The sequence below is a fragment of the Macaca nemestrina genome, chromosome 9 (genome assembly GCF_043159975.1).
Source record: "Macaca nemestrina isolate mMacNem1 chromosome 9, mMacNem.hap1, whole genome shotgun sequence".
In the NCBI taxonomy this organism is placed as follows: Eukaryota; Metazoa; Chordata; class Mammalia; order Primates; family Cercopithecidae; genus Macaca; species Macaca nemestrina.
The window spans coordinates 13,513,641-13,526,606 of NC_092133.1; positions in this window are offsets into that span (position 1 = coordinate 13,513,641).

Genomic DNA, 12,966 nt, shown 5'->3' on the forward strand with positions numbered 1-12,966 from the left:
CACCTTCCTCTCCAGCCCATCCTTGGTGCCTTCTCTCCTAGTTATGAGAAAGAAAATGGGGAATTCCTACTGCATACTCTTTTATTTAATTAATTGCTGTTATCATAACACAAGCTTATTAGATCATTTCTCATTCTAATTAAAAATTATTGGCTGAGTACATCCACATGGTGGGTGCTCCTTAATTCCTAGAACAAATAATTTCACTTCATAATAAATATGTCATTGCCATCTTCTCTTGCATATTTTCCCTCTGAAAATTTTGCCAGGTTATTCTTGCCATTTCATCTGCTGAGCAAAGTTACGTAGAGATTGCACTATGAAGCATTAACCATACCACTCACCTCTATTGATATATTAACCCAGAGCCATGCTACAAAGCCTTCGATTGCCCCTTCACTTGGAAAAGGCACCCCTGGCTCTAGAATTGCATGTTATTTATATAATGATAGTCTCCTTAGTCACCTTGATCTTTCCACAATTGCAAGCCAGGATGTTTCTTTGCAAGTCAAGGTATGAACAGCTTTCTGGTACTTTATTTTAAGGCTCAAGATCTTGACATGAGAAAATACAGGGCCATAGGACTGACTTGAAGAGAAAGGTGGTTATCTCTTAAACACAAAGAGGCAGCACAGTCCCTCACGGCTTCCCTTGGCTAGGGGAGGAAGTTTCCCGATCCCTTGCACTTCCCAGGTGAGGCGACACTCCACCCTGCTTCTGCTCATCCTCTGTGGGCTGCACCCACTGTCTAACCAGTCCCAGTGAAATGAACCAAGTACCTCAGTTGGAAATGCAGAAATCACCAGCCTTCTGCATTGGTCTCACTGGGAGTTGCAGACCAGAGCTGTTCCTATTTGGCCATCTTGCCCGGGAATCCTCAGTCTGTTTTTGTGTGTGTGTTTTGTTTTGTTTTTGTGAAAATCAAAGACTAGTACCAGAGCTAGGGTTGCAGGAGGTTCAGCCAAAAGAAAGCTCCAACTGACTCCAAAGACAGCAGAGTTCACTGGAGGGAGAATTTGAGGCAGAGAGGCGAATGCATACATTTGCTGTGAATCTTCTCCTTCAAAATGTCTGGCCTTCCTGCTCTGTTTGCTTTCAAAACTCATCATGGATCTGAGAATGACACATTTTCAAATGCCGGTCACATGCTCAGTAGATATCTGATGAACTTTCAGAAATGCTCAATTGAGAGACTTGGTTCTTCCCAATAAACACTTAGAAACTAAGACTCTCTCTCAGGGATGAGTATCTGCAGGGACTTTGACCTTCTGCCTCACTCCTCGGATGCACCTGCCCAGGGCCTGGTTCTGATCATCTACCTTTCCTACATGATTTTTATGTTTTTGCTTTGTGATCTGTGTTGATGGCCTATTTGAATATGCAGGTATTCTCACTATTCACAGTAGTTATATTTTATAAAGTCACCCTGAACACTTAATTAGCAATACTGAAGCATTGTTTCTAGGGGAAATACAGGGTTAGATTCCCATGAGCCTCTGATCACAAGCTTTTCATCAGCCAATTAATAAAATCACTTATAAATGTGTCTTTGTTTAAAGGCACCTTACTTAATAGACATTGTTGATTCATTAACACTGAACTCATGGTGAACAGCACTGTAACTCATGCCTGAATGGAGCTTCTATAATACATGTATTTTCTCTGTAATATATATCACAACTTTCTTACCCTCAGAAACAACAGATGGTGCTTCAGTGGTATGTCATTTTAAACAGTGAAATCACCAGCAAAAAGCACAACAATGTAAAAAAAGCAGCATTAAATAAACCATTAAAAGGACACTTGTTTATAGTATGAGAGCTGAAACAAGAAGGCAGAACATAGTCTTGTTCCATTTCAGCTGGGAACATGCATGTTGGGTGACTCAATTGTTTTGCTGCTCTGTGCGTGTCTGTGAATGCCCATGAAAGTGCCTGCATACTGATTTCTGGGGTTACAAATATGTTTTAGTGAGTAAGCAAATTTGTTAATATGGAATCTGCAAACAGTGAGTGTTGCCTTTGTGTCTCTGGCTTGGGGATGGCGGCAGGGGATGGTGTGACCCCTGAAAGGAGAGCAAGCAAGGCAGGAAGAGCACTGGATTCAGAGCCAGGTAGGGAACAGGGAGTGTAGACTTCTCTGCCCCCGATCAGCTGGCAAAAGCCATCTCTATTCTAGGCCTTTTCTCCTCATTTCTAAAGAAGGGGGCAAGCCCTTCTTAAATTACATCTGAGATCCTTTTTGCCCCGCTAAAGTGGAAATGAAAGAAAAATTGTTAAGGGCAGTCAGAGAGAAAGGTCGAGTTGCCCACAAAGGGAAGCCCATTAGACTAACAGCAGATCTCTCTGCAGAAATCCTACAAGCCAGAAGAGAGTGGAGGCCAATATTCAACATTCCTTTTTTTTTTTTTTTTTTTTTTTTTGAGGCAAAGTCTCACTCTGTCACCCAGGCTTGAGTGCAGTGGCACGATCTTGGCTCACTGGAAACCTCTGCCTCCTGGGTTCACACGATTCTCCTGCCTCAGCCTCCTGAGTAGCTGGGACTACAGGTGCCCGCCACCACACCCAGATAGTTTTTTGTATTTTTAGTAAAGACGGCATTTCACCAAGTTAGCCAGGATAGTCTCAATCTCCTGACCTCGTGATCCACCCACCTCGGCCTCCCAAAGTGCTGGGATTACAGGCATGAGCCACCACACCCAGCATCAACATTCTTAAAGAAAATAATTTTCAACCCAGAATTTCATATCCAGCCAAACTAAGCTTCATAAATGAAGGAGAAATAAAATCCTTTACAGACAAGCAAATGCTGAGGGATTTTGTCACCACTAGGCTTACCTTACAAGAGCTCCTGAAGGAAGCACCAAATATAGAAAGGAAAAACCACTAGTAGCCACTGCAAAAGCAAACCAAAATGTAAAGCCCATCGACGCTATGAAGAAACTGCATCAACTAATGCGCAAAATAACCAGCTAGCATCACAATGATAGGATCAAATTCACACATAACAATATTAACCTTAAATGTAAACAGGCTAAACGCTCCAATTAAAAGGTACAGACTGGCAAATTGGATAAAGAGTCGAGACCCATCAGTGTGCTGTATTCAGGAGACCCATCTCACGTGCAAAAAACACATAGGCTCAAAATAAAGGGATGGAGAAAGATTTACCAAGCAAATGGAAAGCAAAAAAAAGCATGGGTTGCAATCCTTGTCTCTGATAAAATAGATTTTAAACCAACAAAGATCAAAAAAGACAAAGAAAGTCATTACATAATGGTAGAGGGATCAATGCAACAAGAAAAGCTAACTATCTTAAATATATATGCACCCAAAACAGGAGCACCAAGATTCATAAAGCAAGTTTTTAGAGACCTACAAAGACTTAGGCTCTCACACAATAATAGTGGGAGACTTTAACACCCCACTGTCAATGTTAGACAAATCAACGAGACAGAAAATTAACAAGAATATTCACTACTTGAACTCAGCTCTAAGCCAAGCAGACCTAATAGACATCTACAGAGTTCTCCACCCCAAATCAACAGAATATATATTCTTCTCTGCACCACATAACACTTATTCTAAAATTGACAATACAATTGGAAGTAAAACATTCCTCAGCAAATGCAAGAGAACAGAAATCATAACAAACACTCTCTCAGACCACAGCGTAATCAAATTAGAACTCAGGATTAAGAAACTCACTCGATGGGAGGCTGAGGAGGGTGGATCATTTGGTCAGGAGTTCAAGACCAGCCTGGCCAACACAGTGAAACCCCATCTTTACTAAAAATGCAAAAAATTATCTGGGCGTGGTGGCAGGCACCTATAGTCCCAGCTACTCAGGAGACTGAGGCAGGAGAATCACTTGAACCCAGGAGGCGAAGGTTGCAGCGAGCCGAGATCATGCCACTGCACTCCAGTCTGGGTGACAGCACAAGACTCCATCTAAAAAAAAAAGAAAGAAACTCACTCAAAACCACACAACTACATGGAAACTGAACAACGTGCTTCTGAATGACTACTGGGTAAAAAACGAAATTAAGGCAGAAATAAATAAGTTCTTTGAAAAGAATAAGAAAAAGACACAACGTACCAGAATCTCTGGAACACAGCTAAAGCAGTGTTTAAAGGGAAATTTATAGCACTAAAAGCCCACAGGAGAAAGCGGGAAAGCTCTAAAATCAACACCCTAACATCACAAGTAAAAGAACTAGAGAAGCAAGAGCAAACAAATTCAAAAGCTAGCAGAAGACAAGAAATAACTAACATCAGAGCAGAACTGAAGGAGATAAAGACATGAAAAATCTTTCAAAAAATCAATGAATCCAGGAGCCAGTTTTTTGAAAAGATTAACAAAACAGATACACTGCTAGCCGGACTAATAAAGAAGATAAGGGAGAAGAATCAAATAGACACAATAAAAAATGGTAACAGGGAGATCACCAACGACCCCACAGAAATACAAACTACCATCAGAGAATATTATAAAGACCTCTATGTAAAAAAAAAAAAAAAAAAAACTAGAAAATCTAGAAGAAATGGATAAATTCCTGGACACCTACACCCATACACCCTCCCAAGACTAAACCAGGAAGAAGTCAAATAGACTGATAACAAGTTCTGAAGTTGAGGCAGTAATTAATAGCCTACCAAACAAAAAAAGCCCAGGACAAGATGGATTCATAGCCAGAGGTACAAAGAGGAGCTGGTACCATTCCTTCTGAAACTATTCCAAACAACAGAAAAAGAGGGACTTCTCTTTAACTCATTTTCTGAGGCCAGCATCATCCTGATACCAAAACCTGGCAGAGACACAACAAAATAAAAGAAAATTTCAGGCCAATATCCCTGATGAACATTAATGCAAAAATCCTCAATAAAATACTGGCAAACTGAATCCAGCAGCACATTAAAAACCTTATCCACTACAATCAAGTCAGCTTCATCCCTGGGATGCAAGGCTTGTTCAACATATGCAAATTGATAAACATAATGCATCACATAAACAGAATCAATGACAAAAACCACATGATTATCTCAATAGATGCAGAAAAGGCCTTTGATAAAATTCAACAGCCCTTCATGCTAAAAACACTCAATAAACTAGGTACTAATGGAACATATCTCAAAATAAGAGCTATTTATGGCAAATCCACAGCCAATATCATACTGAATGGGCAAAAGCTGGAAGCATTCCCTTTGATAACCAGCACAAGACAAGGATGCCCTCTCTCACTACTCCTATTCAACATAGTAGTGGAAGTTCTGGCCAGGGTAATCAGGCAAGAGAAAGAAATAAAGCGTATTCAAATAGGAAAAGAGGAAGTCAAACTATCCCTGTTTGCAGATGACATAATTTTATATTTAGAAAACCCTATCGTCTCAGCCCAAAAACTCCTTAAGCTGATAAGCAACTTCAGTAAAGTCTCAGGATACAAAATCAACATACAAAATTCACAAGCATTCCTATACACCAATAATAGACAGAGAGCCAAATCATGAGCAAACTCCCATTCCCAATTGCTACAAAGAGAATAAATACCTAGGAATACAACTTACAAGGGATGTGAAGGAGCTCTTCAAGAAGAACTACAAACCACTGCTCAAGGAAATAACAGAGGACACAAACAAATGGAAAAAGAGTCCATGCTCATGGGTAGGAAGAACGAATATCATGAAAATGGCCATACTGCTCAAAGTAATTTATAGATTCAATGCCATCCCCATTAAGCTACCATTGACTTTCTTCACAGAATTAGAAAAAAACTACTTTAAATTTCATATGGAGCCAAAAAAGAGCCCGTATACCCCGGACAATCCTAAGCAAAAAGAACAAAGCTGGAGGCATCATGCTACCTGACTTCAAACTGTACTACAAGTCTACAGTAACCAAAACAGCATGGTACTGGTACCAAAACAGATATATAGACCAATGGAACAGAACAGCGGCCTCAGAAATAACACCACACATCTACAACCATCTGATCTTTGACAAACCTGACAAAAACAAGCAATGCGGAAACAATTCTCTATTTAATAAATGGTGATGGGAAAACTGGCTAGCCATATGCAGAAAACTGAAACTGGACCCCTTCCTTACACTTTATACAAAAATTAACTCAAGATGAATTAAAGATTTAAACATAAGACCTAAACCATAAAAACCCTAGAAGAAAACCTAGGCAATACCGTTCAGGACATAGGCATGGACAAAGACTTCATAACTAAAACACCAAAAGCAATGGCAACAAAAGCCAAAATTGACAAATGGGATCTAATTAAACTAAAGAGCTTCTGCACGGCAAAAGAAACTATCTTCAGAGTGAACAGGCAACCTACAGAATGGGAGAAAATTTTTGTAATCTACCTATCTGACAAAGGTCTAATAACCAGAATCTACAAGGAACTTAAACAAATTTACAAGAAAAAGAAAAAAGAAAACAACCCCATCAGAAAGTGGGCAAAAGATACGAACAGACACTTTTCAAAAGAAGACATTTATGCTGCCACCAAACATATGAAAAAAAAGCTCATCACCACTGGTCATTAGAGAAATGCAAATCAAGGCCGGGCGCGGTGGCTCAAGCCTGTAATCCCAGCACTTTGGGAGGCCGAGACGGGCGGATCATGAGGTCAGGAGATCGAGACCATCCTGGCTAACACGGTGAAACCCCGTCTCTACTAAAAATACAAGAAAATTAGCCGGGCGAGGTGGCGGGCGCCTGTAGTCCCAGCTACTCGGGAGGCTGAGGCAGGAGAATGGCGTGAACCCGGGGGAGTGGAGCTTGCAGTGAGCCGAGATCGCGCCACTGCACTCCAGCCTGGGGCACAGAGCAAGACTCCGCGTCAAAAAAAAAAAAAAAAAAAAAAGAGAAATGCAAATCAAAACCACACTTGAGATACCATCTCACGCCAGTTAGAATGATGATCATTAAAAAGTCAGGAAACAACAGATGCTAGAGAGGATATGGAGAAATAGGAATGCTTTTACACTGTCGGTGGGAGTGTAAATTAGTTCAACCAGTATGGAAGACAGTGTGGCAATTCCTCAAGGATCTAGAACTAGAAATACCATTTGACCCAGCAATCCCATTACTGGGTATATACCCAAAGGATTATAAATCATTCTACTATAAAGACACACACACACGTATGTTTACTGCAGTACTGTTCACAATAGCAAAGACTTGGAACCAACCCATATGCCCATCAATGTTAGACTGGATAAAGAAAATGTGGCACATATACACCATGGAATACTGTGCAGCCATAAAGAAGAATGAGGTCATGTCTTTTGCAGAGACATGGATGAAGCTGAAAACCATAATTATCAGCAAACTAACACAGGAACAGAAAATCAAACACCGCATGTTTTCATTCCTAAGTAGGAGTGGAACAATGAGAACACATGGGCACAGGGAGGGGAACATCACACACTGGGGCCTGTCAGGGGGTGGGGGGCAAGAGGAGGGATGGCATTAGGAAAAATACCTAATGTAGATGATGGGTGGATGGGTGTAGCAAACCACCATGGCACATGTGTACTTATGTAACAATCCTGCATGTTCTGCACATGTATCATAGAACTTAAAGTATTTTTTTAAAAATGCATTTTAAAAAAAACACACACAAACAAAAACAAAAACAAAAAAACAACCAGACCGAGAAGCCCACTCCCTGGGAAGTCACAGTAAAAGGTGCAGTTCTTAAAATACACATTGATGCTCTGCACTGAAGTACATGTTTCCAAAAAGAAAATGTGAGTACACACTGTTGTGCTGAACCCCTGTTAACCTCAGTAGGGAAGGCACCAGGTTCAAGAGGTTGAAGAAGAGACCCAGAGCCAGCCAACAAGACATGGGGTTTTATTAGGAGCTACACACAGTGGAGAGAGTCCGGTGGCAGTGGCCTGGACAACATATCCACCTTACATACACTCCAGTGGTGGCAGGCTAGACAGGAAAACCTGTAACTACTGGTGAACATCATGCAGTTACTATCACATTTTCACTTAACACTCTCCCTTTAATGACCTCCATCTGACAACCTTCATTTATCCCAAAACTCAGGGCCTCAATCCCCATACAGCCCGTGTTCCACCGAATGGGCCAGGGGCTCTGATGTTTATCATAGACAAGGAATGTGACTCCAGATTGGCGGTGCCTGGATTCCCTATCTCAGAACGCATTCAGGTGTGTCTGCCATACACCATCATTCTAAGGGTATGCTTCACTTATTGCTATCAGTTGCATTACCCTACACACATATGTTTTTGTGTATTTGAAAGACCATACAATAACTCTTAGCAGTGGTTTTATATGGAGGATGGAATTCTAGGGGCTTTCACACTTGACATTATTTCTCCAATGTTTGGATTCTTCATGAAAAATCCTTATTAATTCTGTAAGCAGGGGGGAAAAAGACATATATTTCATAAATACACTCCCACTTTCAGGGCCTGGCAGACATACTCAGTACAGACCAGTCTGCAGCTCTTGTTGTATATTTAGTGAACATGTGATACTAATGAACTATTTGAAAAATATCGGCCGGGCAAGGTGGCTCACGCCTGTAATCCCAGCGCTTTAGGGGGCCAAGGCAGGTGATCACTTGAGATCAGAAGTTCAAAACCAGCCCAGCCAACATGGTGAAACCCTATCTCTACTAAAAATACAAAAATTAGCCATGCGTGGCGGTTGGCACCTGTAATCCCAGCTACTGGTGAGGCTGAGACATGAGAATCACTAGAACCTGGGGGGTGGAGGTTGCAGTAAGCCAAGATAGTGCCACTGCACTCCAGCCTGGGCGACAGGGCAAGATTCTTGTCTCAAAAAAAAAAAAATTTTTTTAATTTAAAAATACAGCTACTTGGGAGGCTGAGGCAGGAGAATGGCGTAAACCCCGGAGGTGGAGCTTGCAGTGAGCTGAGATCCGGCCACTGCACTCCAGCCTGGGCAACAGAGCGAGACTCTGTCTCAAAAAATAAATAAATAATTAAATAAATAAATAAATAAAATGAAATGAAATGAAATGAAAAATATCATTAAGCCTTGTAAAGTACAGAAGCTAACAGCCTGTACAGAAGCTAACAGCCTCTAAGCTACATGATTTTTGTTTCTGCTTGACAGTATTCTCCTGTGGCAGATTTTGTAAAAATTGAGTTCAAACAGGTAAATAAATGAATTCCAAACAACTCATACAGCTTTCTGTGCACTCTGTCACCCTTTAAAACCCTCCATGGGCAGAACTTCAGCTCTGCCAGCATCCATTCACCCTGGAAAACTCAACGGTGGTCATCAGCTGTGCTTCCAGCCAACACAGGTGGCCCCTAAGTGAGGCCTGGGACTTCAGGAGAAGGTGGCAAATGCATGCTTTTCCAAGAAACCAATGCATTGCACCCACTGGGATGGCTATTACAAAAACAAAACAAAACAAACAGAAACTAACAAATACTGGTGAAGATGCGGGGAAGTTACAACCCTATGCATCTCTGGTGGGAATATAAAATGGTGCCACCAGCCGGACACAGTGGCTCATGCCTGTAATCCCAGCACTTTGGAAGGCCAAGGGGACAGATCACTTGAGGTTAGGAGTTCAAGACCAGCCTGGTCAACATGGTGAAACCCCATCTCTACTAAAAATACAAAATTAGCCTGGCATGGTGCCACATGCCTGTAATCCCAGCTACTTGTGAGACTGAGGCTGGAGAATCACTTGAACCCAGGAGGCAGAGGTTACAGTGAGCCAAGATCATGCCATTGCACTCCAGCCTGGGCAACAAGAACGAAACTCCATCTCATAAGTTAATTAATTAATTAATTAAAATAAAATGGTGCTACCATTGTTGAAAACAATATAGCAGCTCCTCAAAAAATTAAAAATAGAATTACCATATGATCCAACAATTCCACTTCTGGATATACATCTGAAAGAATTGGAAGCAGAGTCTCAAAGATACATTTGTAATACCCATGTTCATAGCAGCATTATTCACAATCACTAAGAGGTAGAAGCAATCCAAATGTCTCTTGGATAAATGGATAGACCAAATATTGTCTATATGGTCAATGGAATATTATTCAACCTTAAAACGAAAGGAAATTTGGACACCTGCTACAACATGGATGAAACTGGAGGACATTCTGCTGCGTGAAATAATTCAGTCACAAAAAGACAAATACCAAATGATTCCACTTATATGAGGTACCTAGAGTAGTCAGATTCATAAAGTAGAATGATGGTTACCAGGGCCTGAGGGGAGAGGGGACTGAAAAGATGTATAATGAGTATAGAGTTTCAGTTTTGCAGGATGGGAAGAGTTTTGAAAATGGATGGTGATGATGGTTGCACAACAATGTGAATATACTTAACACTACTGAATTATACACTTGGAAATGGTTAAGATAGTAAATTCTGTTGTGTGTATTTTATCAAAGAAATTGCTTAAAAGAAACCAACACAAACTCTATAGCAGTTTGAACTAACACAATGGAGAAAAGCAAGAAAAAGATTTCAAGTGTATATTTCATAAATTGAGCCACATATTCTCCACGGGAATTTCATAACTATTTGTGTCAAGCTAAGAGCTAACATTTATTCAGCATTTACTGTGTGACAGGCACTGGAGTGAATTGTTCATGTGCCATACTTGATGTCATCCTTGCCATCACCTAGCAGAAGGAAAACTGGATATTTTGGTGTCCATTTTACAGATGGTAAGACTGAGTCTTTGAGAGGTTAGTCAACTGCCCAAAGGCTGCCCAAAGTCACCTAGCTAGGGAATGGTAGAAGCAGTCCCAAATCTAGGGGATCTTTCTGACTCCAGAGCCCAGCACACAATCACTGCACTGCTTCCTCAGCCAGGTCTTGGTTTCTGCCCAAAAGTATTTCCCTGAGTTTGCAGCACCATCAACTCCTAAGTGACAGGTAGGTGCCCTGTGGTTTCTGGGTGTGCCTCTTGCTGATTTCTTGCTCAAAAAAGCAAGAGATATATACATATATAATATGTATAAAATATATAATTTTATATCTTTCATATGTATACATATACATAATTTTATATATATACACAGATGTGTATATATATAATTTTTTTGACACAGAGTCTCACTATGTTACCAAGGCTGGACTTGAACTCCTGGGTTCAAGTGATCCTCCTCCCTCAGCCTCCAAAGTAGCTGGACTGCAGGCGTGAGTCACCATGCCCGGCTATCTGCATCTCTGGATAATGAGGCCAACCTGGAGTTCAATCCCAGTGCAGCTGTTAGGAGTCAGATTAGGGGTGACCTATGAGGATGGGATGGGGGTAGTAGCTGCTACAGGCATTCAAGGGCTCTTGGGAGAATAAAGACCTAAGTCTCAATCTTCATGCTGGTTACGCAGGTGTGTTCACCTTATGACAATTTTTCAAGCTGTACACTTAGGATGTGTGTGTATAGTGTACTTCAATAAAAAGGTTTTTCCAAAATTCCCAACATGAATGCTGAACTTCAAACAACAGCCTTGGTGGATCAACTGACTGGAAGCCCAGAAGGACTGAAAAACAAAGCAGAACGTAGGCTTTGGGGAGATTCGATCATTTCCATATTTTCAAATACTAGGTATAGATGCTTCCAAGCTGTGGAGCCGAACACGTCATGCTCAAGTGGATGTTCTCAACCCGGCATGCACTGGAATCACCTGGGAACTTTAAAAACAAAAACCTGGGCCACAACCCCATCCCTGAAGCCTCTGGGGCTATTGGCCTGTGAGCAGCCTGGGCGTTGGTATTTTCAGATGTTTCCTGTGTTCTAAGGAGCATCCAAAGCTGAAAGCCACAGCGCCAGGAGCAGGTCAAGCTCTTCCCATCCTCTCTCCTCCTTTCACACCTTATGTGATTATGGATGAGATAAAGAAGGCTGTGCCAGGCTATCTTTTTCCAAGACCTCGTCACTAAGAAGTGGCCAAGATGGGTTAGTGGCTCAGGTCTATCTCCAAAAACAGCTACAAACACAATATTTATCTACAAGTTGCTCAAATGCACAGCTTTTCTTATCACTGATTTGCAGACTTTACATGTGGTTTTCCCCCGGCTCCCTGCTCTTCCCTGCCAGCTGCTTCATACCATGTTGCTTCTCTGCTACAACCTTGTCTCCTGGGCAGTTTCTCCTGGGCGGTTTCTCGTAGTGCCCCTCCCCCACACACTCCCACCCAGGTAGGTCATCATATCCATCACAGTTGAAAATGGTTTAGTAATTTGTTTCTTTTCTTTTTTGTGGGGGCAGGGGGTGTTTTAGGGGTTTTCTTGTCTGATTTCTCTATTAAATGGTAACCTCCAGGACGGCAGGTCATACATCTGTTTTTGTTGTTGTTGTTGTTTGTTTGTTTTTTGTTGTTGTTTTCTTTGAGACAGGGTCTTACTCTGTCACCCAGGCTGGAGTGCAGTGGCGCGATCTTGACTCACTGCAACCTCCACCTCTACGGTTCAAGCAATTCTCATGCTGCAGTCTCCTGAGCGGCTGGGATTACAGGCGTCCACCACCATACCCAGCTAACTTTTGTATTTTTAGTAGAGACGGGGTTTCACCATGTTGTCCAGGCTGGTCTCAAACTCTGGTGTGAGCCACCGCACCTGGCCTGCATCTGTCTTATTCCCTAATGAATTCCCAACATTTAGTGTAGTGCCTGACATTTCAAAAGGACTCAGTAAACTCGCTGTTGAATAATACATAAATAAGCCACTCAATTAATAGAAATAGTAGTCATTGTAAGTGTGTTTAGGTAGGAGCCGTGGGGACCCTGTGGAATGGGGGCACCCCACCTCTGGCAGACTCTACCCATCACCCCTGACACTTTGCAATCTAAACCCAAGAGACCATAATCCCTAACCCTGGAGACTTCTGATTCCAAAATGACTGTGTCAACGTGAAACCTTCTATTCAGTAGTTTACCACGTTCCCCAGCCAAAACACTGCACTGACTT